Below are 10,335 nucleotides of genomic sequence, written 5' to 3'. Positions count from 1 at the left end.
TTACTACCAAATAATGGAGGCATATAATTTGGACAAAAAACTTGGCTTCCAGGTGGAAAAATCAAAATTGGAAACAGAATTGTTAGATCCCAAAACTAAGAATTTGTCAAGAATGTATAACTTGCTGTTGAAATGGAACACTCAGGATGAAACGGTGAAATCTGCTATGATTAAATGGGCACAAGATGTTGGACATAATATTATGATGGCTGACTTGGAACAGTTATGGACCACAGGTATGAAGTTTATGGCATGTAATGCCTTAAGAGAGAATTTAATGAAAATGATTTACAGGTGGTACATGACACCAGTCAAGCTTGCAAAAATTTATAACTTACCTGACAATAAATGTTGGAAATGTAATGAGACTGAAGGTACATTCTTTCACCTTTGGTGCACGTGCCCAAGGATTAAGACATTCTGGGAGATGATTTATAACGAAATGAAAAAGGTATTTAAATATACCTTCCTGAAGAAACCAGAGGCCTTTCTCCTGGGCATGGTCGGCCAACTGGTGCCAAAGAAGGATAGAACTTTCTTCATGTATGCTACAACAGCAGCAAGAATACTCATTGCAAAGTATTGGAAGACACAAGATTTACCCACTCTGGAAGAATGGCAGATGAAAGTGATGGACTATATGGAGTTGGCGGAAATGACTGGCAGAATCCGAGACCAGGGAGAAGAGTCGGTGGAAGAAGATTGGAAAAAATTTAAAGACTATTTACAGAAATACTGTAAAATTAATGAATGTTAGAAGGATGCTGGAATGAAGTTATATGGCTTTAGCAGAAATGTTGCAAAGAATTAAGTAAAAATAGATTGTTAATGGATTAAAGAGAAAAATAAGGCTAGATTGTGTTAAGATAAATTATAGGAGAGAAAACTGAGGAAGATGGAAGGATTTGCTGAAACAGCTAACAGAACTGGAATACAAAAAGGGAGGTGCGAGGAGGTCGCTGAAAGAAGTAAATGAAAGATAAGATATGGAATTATTGGATGTGTTTTTAACTGTTTTTGATTTTGTTTTGTTAAGATTAGTGTTTTTGTTTTTTTGTATTGTATTGTATTGTTTTGTTTTGTTTAACTTTTTCCCTCTTTTTGTAATCTTTAAACTCTTAATAAATATTATTTTTTTTAAAAAAAAGAAGATACCTGAAGGCAGCCCTGTATATTGTATAGGCTGGAAGCCGCCCAGAGTGTCTGGGAAAACCCAGTCAACTGGGTAGCAGGTAAATACTATTATTATTATTATTATTATTATTCATACAGGATGTTGATGGCGGTGGCAGCTTCACCCCAGTGCCTTGCCAGGGCAGGAGGGGCATGAGTCTTCCTAAAAATGTTGAGCTGAGCAAGGCTGGATGCAGCTCCTGCTGCCAAGAGTGGCACATGCCAGTCTGTGCACTGGCTCAGCTGGGAGGGGGCAGATGTTTAGCTGCTGATCCATCACAAGGTTGGAAACCAGATCTCACCCGGCCCTAGGGACTCCTCCCAAGAATCCTGGGAGCCAGAATTGGTTCAGGACCCTGAGAGGTGCAAGGAGACAGCTTCAGCCCTGCTGCCCAAAGACTGCAATTCCCAGAGTGGTCACCAATCCGCCCTTCTTGCCAGGGAACTCTGGGAATTGTATTTGGGTAGATGGTGGGAGAGGGCCTCCCCTCCAGTCTCCACACTTGGCGGGAGGGGGGCTGTATCTCCCCACTCCACAGGGCTTCTCCTTCCTCGGAGTCCTTGGATGCTTCTCTGTGTTATGAAATGCGACCCTCCCCTCAATCTGAAGGGGGCTTATTTGCATGCCCCCCTTTTGTTGCCCCAAAGACTCCTCCCCAAAAAGGAAGGCAGCATCTTGATCCAAAGGAAGAACAGAGTTGCAGACCTGCTGGACACTCAGCCCCTCCCTGGCTTGGCAGAGAGGAATTGGGGTAGGACCCTCTGCTCCCTCACTTGGGGGTCTCCCCCCCCCATGTATGAGCTGAACGGGGGACCCCTTGCCTCCTCCCTTGCAGCCCTGGGACCCCCTTCTCCCCGCTGCACCCCAAGGGGGAAGAGAGAAGAGACTCACCGGATTCCAGGAGGGGCGCCGAGGAAGTTTTTGCAAAGCAGAGAGAACAAAGCAGCCTCCTCTTTGCTCGCAGGAAGGGACTGGGCAGGGAGGGGCTTCTGCTGGGGAGGACCTTGCCCTCCCCCGCCCTCTCCTTCCTGTCCTCTCTAGGAATCCAGCTCTGCTCCTTTTAACCCTTGGCAAGCCGCGGGCGCCGAGACCGCCCCTCCCTCCCTCTCCCTGCCTGCTTCTGCGCTCTAGGGGCTGCCCTCCCTTCTCCATCTGGGCCAAGGACTCTGCATCAAGGCCCCCCCCCCATTCTTATGCAGACTGACAAGGGAAGTGGGGGTTCCCCGTTACCATTCTGCCGTGTGCATCTGGATCCCTACTTTGAAATGACTAAATAATTGAATGTTAAAGGGCCTCTCCTGGAAGCGCCTTCCCTGGGACCCACCGGCAGGGTACGTGGGATCTGGCGGCGAAGTTGGGGACCTGCAGGGTCTCCTTGGAAGTCTCCCCCCCTCCACACACACACACGTTTCTCTTTCCCTGGGGGGCCAAGAGATGCTCCCCTGCCCTGCACCCCCAGGGGCCCCTTTGCGGAAACTGACGTGCGATGCCCACCAAAGGGAAGGCGAAGGTGAAGGACCCCTGGACCTTTGTCCGCAGACAGCTCCCCCCCTTTCTTCCCCACACCAAACATAACCACAGTTTTGAAAATCCTCCATATTCTGGGCATGTGCAGTTTTCACAGCTTTCTGTAAACCAGAGGCAGGGAAGAAGTGGCCAAAGAACCACCTTGCAGAAAAGGGGTCTTGTGGGCTGGGGTGCAGGATCCCTGAGGATCCAGTACAGGAAGAACTGAACAGGGAAGAACTGCCCCCCCCCATCATAGGGGGGTGGTACCCCCGCCTGACTCGCAGAAATAGACTCCCGGAGGAGCTAGCAAGGGAGGCCGATGGGCAGAGAGGACAAAAAGATGAAGATGCAGTGATGGGAAGGGAGGGCCCCCCAAAAAGGGCCCTTCCTGGGCCCCGGATCTATGCAATCCAGATGCAAAGTGGGAACCCAACACCTGCAGGGCTTGCCTGGCAGGATGAAGCCCCTCCCCCTGCAAGAGATTACCCTCCCCCCACGCACAATAACACTGGGATATTCAAAAGGTAAAGGACCCCTGGACGGTTACGTCCAGTCAAAGGCGACTGTGGGGTTGGGGCGCTCGTCTCCGCTGTCAGGCCGAGGGGGCTGGCGTTTGTCCACAGACAGCTTTTCCGGGTCACGTTGCCAGCAGGACTAAACTGCTTCTGGCGCAATGGGGTACATTGGTGAAAACCAGAGTGCACAGAAATGCCACAACTGCTTGTACTGGTATGTTTTTGAACTGCTAGGTTGGCAGAAGCTGGGACAGAGCAATGGGAGCTCACCCCGTCGTTGGGATTCGAACCCCAACCTCCCTTGTCCTTCAGATGAGGGTCCCCATCACCAAAGAGGGCCCTCAGGGTTGACTCCCCAGGGAGGGGGTGGAAAGAGGCTCAGGAGCCAACTCGTAGGGGCCACGGTTCCATTGACCCCCTCCCAAAAAAAGTTGATTGACATTAAAATGCTGAGGGGTGTGTGGCATCATCTCATCCATTAGCCTGGGAGGAAGAGGGTGTGGGAGGGAAGCCCAGCCAAGCATTGCCAGGGGACGGTTGGGGGCGCTGGCAGAAAATTTCCTGGAGGGGCTCCAGAGCTGCCTTGGCGTCTTCCTCCTGCTCAGGAATCTGATTGAAGGAAAGCGGGGCGTGGGGGTCCTAGTCCCACTGCACCCCCTTCCTCCAGGGAGTTTGGATTCATGGAATCCTAGAGCCAGCCAGCAAAAATCGCAGAGAGCATGCGAAGCTAACTCTTTATTAGCAGAAACAAGGACTGCTCCAGGGAGCCAGGAATAGTCAGCACTCAACTCTTCTCAGCAGTTGCAGAGATCCGGGTGGAAGAAGCTCAATCCAGATAAGACCGAGGCACTGTTAGTGGGGGGTTCCCTAGGCCACCTGCTCTTCACGGGGCCACGTTTCCTCCTCCAAAGGAGCAGGTTCACAGCTTGGGGGTACTCCTGGAGCCTTTGCTGTCGCTCGAGGCTCAGGCGGCCTCAGTGGCCCAGAGTGCCTTCCATCAGCTTCAGTAGTAGAAGCAGAAGCTGTGAGCATACTGTCTACTTGGATCTCATTTAAGTCAGGAAGGGAAAGATCTTCTAGAAAGAGAAGAATCCCAAACCAGTTATGAAGGGTGCGGTGACCCCCTGGGTCTTCTATACTGTCAGAAGTACCTCAGGAGCGTGGAAACTGACAGAAAGTACCACCTTGTTTAAGAATCAAAATATTAAGTTGCAACAACTAAGTTAAGGAGCTGAAGTGAAATAACTGGAAATAAGCTCAGCATTGGCCACCCTCTCTAGACACCTGTAACATCGAAGAGGAATAACTTAAAAAAAGCAACAGAAGTTTAAAAAAGCTGTGCATTTACTACTTTGTTTAGAACCCTGTAACACACACTAAATTTAGTACAATTTATTAATAGGTTTACTGTTTCCTGAAAGAACATTATCTATCTCCTGACACATCCTTTGCTTTTTTCAACTTTGTTCTGTAAAATAATCTTTCTTGTTTGTTCAGCTTCTGCCAGAGTCTCCAAGGATCATTGTTTACGTTCACACAGAAAGATAATCCTATTTTTATTTTAAACTATCCCAATAATAATTGGGACAAAATATTTTAAAAGCTGGCAAAGAGACCTTGCCAATTTTATATGGCAAGGGAAGAAAGGCAGAATAAAATCAGAAATAATGATGGGGCCAAAAGAAACGGGGGCATTTGCAGTCCCAGATTTAAGAAGATATTTTGAAGCAGCATGCTGGAGTTGGATGAAAGAGTGGATGTTACTAAAAGATACTGAAGTTTTGGAACTAGAAGGCTGGGACAAAATACAGGGTTGGCATGGATATTTATTCTATGGGAAAATACAATTGCATAAAGGATTTACGAACCGCCTTGTGAGAAAGGCCCTATTTGAGGTATGGGAGAGAACAAAAGAGAGAATTATAGAAAGAACTCCAAGGTGGACCTCTCCAACAGAGGCAACCTCGACATTAAAAAAAAATTGCCTGGCCAACTTACAGAGATTTAGCAGAAGGAATGAATGAAAATACAGTGGTATATCAGGTTAAGTACTTAATTCGTTCCAGAGCTCCATAACCTGAAACTGTTCTTAACCTGAAGCACCACTTTAGCTAATGGGGCCTCCTGCTGCTGCCGCACCGCCGGAGCACAATTTCTGTTCTCATCCTGAAGCAAAGTTCTTAACCTGAAGCACTATTTCTGGGTTAGCGGAGTCTGTAACCTGAAGCGTATGTAACCTGAAGCGTATGTAACCCGAGGTACCACTGTATCAAATTAAAAGAATACGAAGAACTCAAAATACTGGGAATAAATTGGTTAGAATATTTCCAAGTTAAGGCTACATACGAGAAAGATATAAAAACTAGGGGATTTGGGAAATAAAATATCAAAATTAGAAAGAGAGGTTTTACAAAATAATCAAAAAACACTCTCTAAAATATATAGATTATTAGATAAAGTCCTCCCAGATCAAGAAGTCAAAGGAGAGAATATTCTAAATTAGGAACGGGATTTAGGATATACAATTGATTCTGAAGATTGGGAAAAGTTTTTTTTGGGGGGGGGATATAAATTTTACAGCTTAGTATTCATTAAGAGAGAATTATATGAAGATGCACCACAGATGGTATATGGCACCAGACAGACTGGCAAAAACGAATAGATCTAATAGTAATAAATGCTGGAGATGTAATAAAATGAAAGGCACTCTATAGCATATGTGGTGGACATGTCCAGAGATCAGAAAATTTTGGGAGATGATCTATGAAGAGATTAAAAAATTGATAAAAGTATCATATATCAGGAGGGCAAAAGCATATTTACTAGGAATCTTGAGTAAGCATATCCCAAAGACAAAACTAACATCTTTCTGTATACAACAACAGCAGCGAAAATGTTGGTAGCCAGTCAATGGAAAGGAAATATATCCCAACAAAAGGGGACTGGTTAAGTAAACTATGTGAGTACCTGGAGTTAGCAAAATTGACGGATTTAATGAGGCATAAATCCAAAACTATAATACAGAAACAATGGGAGTGCTTAAATGAATATTTATACAAGCAGGGCTCAAATACGAAAGTTTGGCTATACTTAGACTAAGCTTGTTAAGAATATAGAGAACATAAAGATTTGACGGATTATGAAAGAACCTAAGGAAGGGAAATGATTGAAGAACAGATGTAAAGGCGAGCAAGATAACGAAGAGACGTGCGGTGAATGCAGTGGAAGTCTTTTAAAATATTTTAACTAGGATTTATATTATTGTAATGCTTGAAGGAGTCAAAATTAAAGGGGTGAAGCAATTAGCAATTCAAGCTAAAGAGATAGCCCAGGAAGATAAAAAAAAAAGTGGAACGAGCCCATTGCTGCCGAGGGCCTAAGGGGAGAAAATCCCCTAGGAATGTAATAGTTACATTTTCTAGAGAGAAGCTGCAACAGCAGGTATACCAGACTTTGAAGGAAATTATAGAGTTGAGTTTCCAAGGGAAAAGAGTGTGGGTGAGTCGAGATGTATGCCAGGCTACTTTAAGGCAAGAAAGCCCAATGAAACCTTATGCACAAAAACTGCATAATAACGACATAACATAAGGTTTTACAGCTGAATTTTATAAGGAAATGGTAGAAATTTTGGCCCCGGAACTACAACTTTTTAACAGTATACTAGAAGGGGAAAAGGCCCCAGAAACATGGAGAAAGGCAGAAATAATGGTAATCTTAAAACCAAACAAAGACCCTAAAGAAGTAGGTTCATATGGACCTATGAGTCTATTAAACCAAGATTATAAAATATTCGCCAAAATTATGGCATCCCCCAAATAATAAAAGAAGATCAATATCACGGAGAAGTAAAAAAGTTCGGGCTACTGAAATTAGATGTCTTTAAAGCATTTGATACACTCTCACGGGAATTTTTATGGGAAATGATTACAAAATATGGAATAGGAGAGGTTTATCGGTTCGCGATACAAGAACTATATAAGGAAAGAACAGCAGTGGGGATAGTTAATGGGGAATACTCCCAACCTTTCCCAATACGCAGAGGCATTCGGCAGGGGTGTCCTCTTTCGCCGTTCCTATATATAATGCCTATAGAACAACTAGAAGGAAAGGATAAGGAACTGTGGAAGGATAGAGGTCTATAAGATTGGGAAAGAGGAGATGAAAATCAATTTGTTTGCAGATGATATTATTGGAATCATAACAAATCCTAAGGAAGGGATAAAAGAAATAAAGATAATATTCGAAGATTTTGAGGAATATCCTGGATTAGGGGTCATAAAGATAATATTCGAAGATTTTGAGGAATATTCTGGATTAGGGGTAAATATAACAAAATCAGAAATGATGTATTTTAATGTAAATGTAGCCGGAAAAAACGTAATAAACAACATAACAGGTATGGGCCTGGGGTCTGAAAGAATAAAATACCTAGGCATCAAACTCTGCAGAAATATTAACAAGAATTCAACTATAAGAAGGTATGGAATGAAATATTAAAGTAGAGAAGAGAAAACAGCAAATGGAACAATGGGTCACAGGGGGTTCCTGAAGTAGTGTTGCGCCGATCAGCTCGGACGACGAAGGGGAAGCCCCCTGAAAGGTTTGCAGTCACTAGTGTGTCGGTTGGTATGGCACAGTGTGAACCCAAGAGTTTTGAGGATGTTCAGAAACTGCCTCAGGAAGAAGCCAGGAAATGGCATGAGGCGATGCAGAAGGAGATGAGCTCAATGGAGTCTCTAGGTGTGTTCTCCCTCACGAACTTGCCGGTGGGCAAACAGGCCGTGAGTAGCCGTTGGGTTTACCGTCTTAAACCCGTCTTGTACTGGAGAACCGCAGTACAAGGCCAGGTTAGTAGCGAGAGGATTCATGCAGCAAAGGGGGTTGCATTATACGGAAGTTTATGCTCCCACCTCCAGAAGTGAATCTCTACTTGTGCACTTGGCCATTGCTGCACAAAGAGGTTTGCTGGTTCATCACTTTGATGTGGATGTTGTCTACTTGAACTCAGACCTCCAGGAGGATCTGTATATGCTTCCTCCTCCAGGGTTTGAGGGCAATGAGCAAGGTACTGTATGGAAACTTCACAAGTCAATTTACGGCCTCAAGCAATCGGCCAGGAATTGGAATTTGTGCCTGAATGAAGCTTTGGAGAAGCTAGGTTTCAGAAAGAGTCTTGCTGACAGTTGCCTGTACCTTAGAGGGTCAGGAGACTCACAGGAAATGGTGTTATTCTTCGTCGATGACATCATTTTTGTTGCAAGGGCAGACAAACAGGTGCAGAAGTTTGCCAAAGAGCTTGGAAAGCGGTTTCAGCTCAAGAACCTAGGTGCAGTAAAAATCTACCTGGGCGTGGAGATAGCTAGAACTGAGGATGGTAGCTTCTTGCTCAGTCAGAAAGGCAAGATTGAGCAGTTGCTTGAGAAGTTCAGAATGTCTGATTGTGCAGGAGTTCGGACACCCATAGAAGCGAGCTACGTGAAAGACAGCCAGCAAGCAGAAAGTATTGGGGATTGTAGCTTGCCCATCACGGTTTGGGAAGACAATCAACCCTGTTTAAAGTTAGCTGAATCTGGGCAATTTAAGGCCAGAACCAAGCATCTAGACACACGTTTCCAGAATGTGTGCCAGAGTGTTCAGTCAGGTTTGATACGGCTGAAGTATTGTGCTAGTCACGATAACTTGGCTGATGGTTTTACCAAACCTTTGAGCTTCCAGCATCATGGGGAGTTCTGTGGTAGTTTGGAGTTGGGGTAAGTTCTGTTACTTACTTGCCCCACAGTAGCGCAGGGTGAGAGGGGGTGTGAGGAGAACCTGAGCTTACAGGGTTAAACAGCTCAGAGTGTACGTCCTGCCTACTGTGGGGTGGGGGGAGATTCTGTGTCACTTCCGAGAGTCTCCAGCCTTTGTGTTCTCTCTACTTTCGCTTTTGAAGAGAGCGGACGTGTTTTCACGATGCTGTGCGCTGTATTAGACAATGGATAGTTCTGCTATAAATAAAGCTGCTTTTAGTTACTAGAATCCTGTGTGGACTCTGTTTAAGCACACTGAAGAAGCACGGAAGACAGCAGCTTTCTCTGACCGCTGCTGGACTCTGCTTTTGCTCAGAGCATTGGAATGTGGACTCTGGAATGTGGAGGCCTGGCGCAGCGAAAGCGGGCCGGACGCCAGGCTTCTCTGAGCAATAAATCTTCTCAGGTATAAACCATTTAAATGTATGGAGTGTGGAAAGAGTTTGTTAGAAGGCACAACTTACTTTGCTTCAACAAACTCACACAGGGAAAGACTTTCACTGATAGTAGAACCCATGCAAAACATCAACAAACAGGGGGAATCCCATTTAAATGTATGGAGTGTGGAAAGTATTTCACTCAGGGCTCACTCCTTCACATCAAAAAACTCAAAGGGTAAAAGCAATTTTAAATGTACGGAGTGCATACAATGTTCTGGTGTTCATTTGTAAATTTGTTTAGCTACCGTGTTTTTTGCTCTATAAGACGCACTTTTCCCCTCCTAAAAAGGGGAAATGTGTGTGCATCCTATGGAGCAAATGCAGCTTTGCGGGCTACCCCAGAAGCCAGAAGAGCGAGAGGGAACGCTGCGCAGCGCTCCCTCTCGTTGTTCTAGCTTCTGGCTTAGCCACGCAAACCCTTCGCAGGGGAGCGGGAACCCCTGCAGCGGCTTCGCACGGCTATCCGTGGCTTTTGCAGGAGGTGGGGGAAGGGACAGAGCATGGCTTTCTCACTTCCCCCACCTCTTGCAAAAGCGCCCAAGAGCCACGCTCCCTTTAAAGAGGTGCGCGGAGTGTGTGTGTGGCTCTTGGGGGCTTTTCCCTGAGGAGGGAGAAGGGCAGCCTGTCACTGTCGGGCTGCCCTTCTCCCTCCTGGGGCAAAAGCCCCCAAGAGCCACACATACGCTCCACGCGGCTCATGAAAGGGAGCACTGAGCAGAGCCTGGGATGCATACAGGCCCTGCTCAGCGCTCCGTTTAAATTATGTTTTTTTACTTGCATTCCCCCTCTAAAAACTAGGTGCGCCTTATGGTCAGGTGCATCTTATGGAGCGAAAAATACGGTATGTATTAAAGTAATGAAGGTACAGTGGGGGGGGGGAGTATTTGATCCCCAGCTAAATTTGCCCC

The 10,335-nt window shown here is 45.6% G+C and overlaps 1 protein-coding gene across 1 annotated transcript in view; it reads right to left on the bottom strand.

The window, feature by feature from the left end:
• LOC308469484 (uncharacterized protein) overlaps positions 1–10,335 on the bottom strand; it is a 74,835-nt gene that overhangs the window by 30,954 nt on the left and 33,546 nt on the right. The gene's annotated exons all lie outside the window — the stretch shown is intronic.

This window comes from Podarcis pityusensis (assembly GCF_964106645.2).
Source record: "Podarcis pityusensis genome assembly, chromosome: 2".
Taxonomy (NCBI): Eukaryota; Metazoa; Chordata; class Lepidosauria; order Squamata; family Lacertidae; genus Podarcis; species Podarcis pityusensis.
The sequence above is the reverse complement of the archived record's forward strand: the minus strand, read 5'-3'. Positions and strand labels throughout refer to the sequence as shown.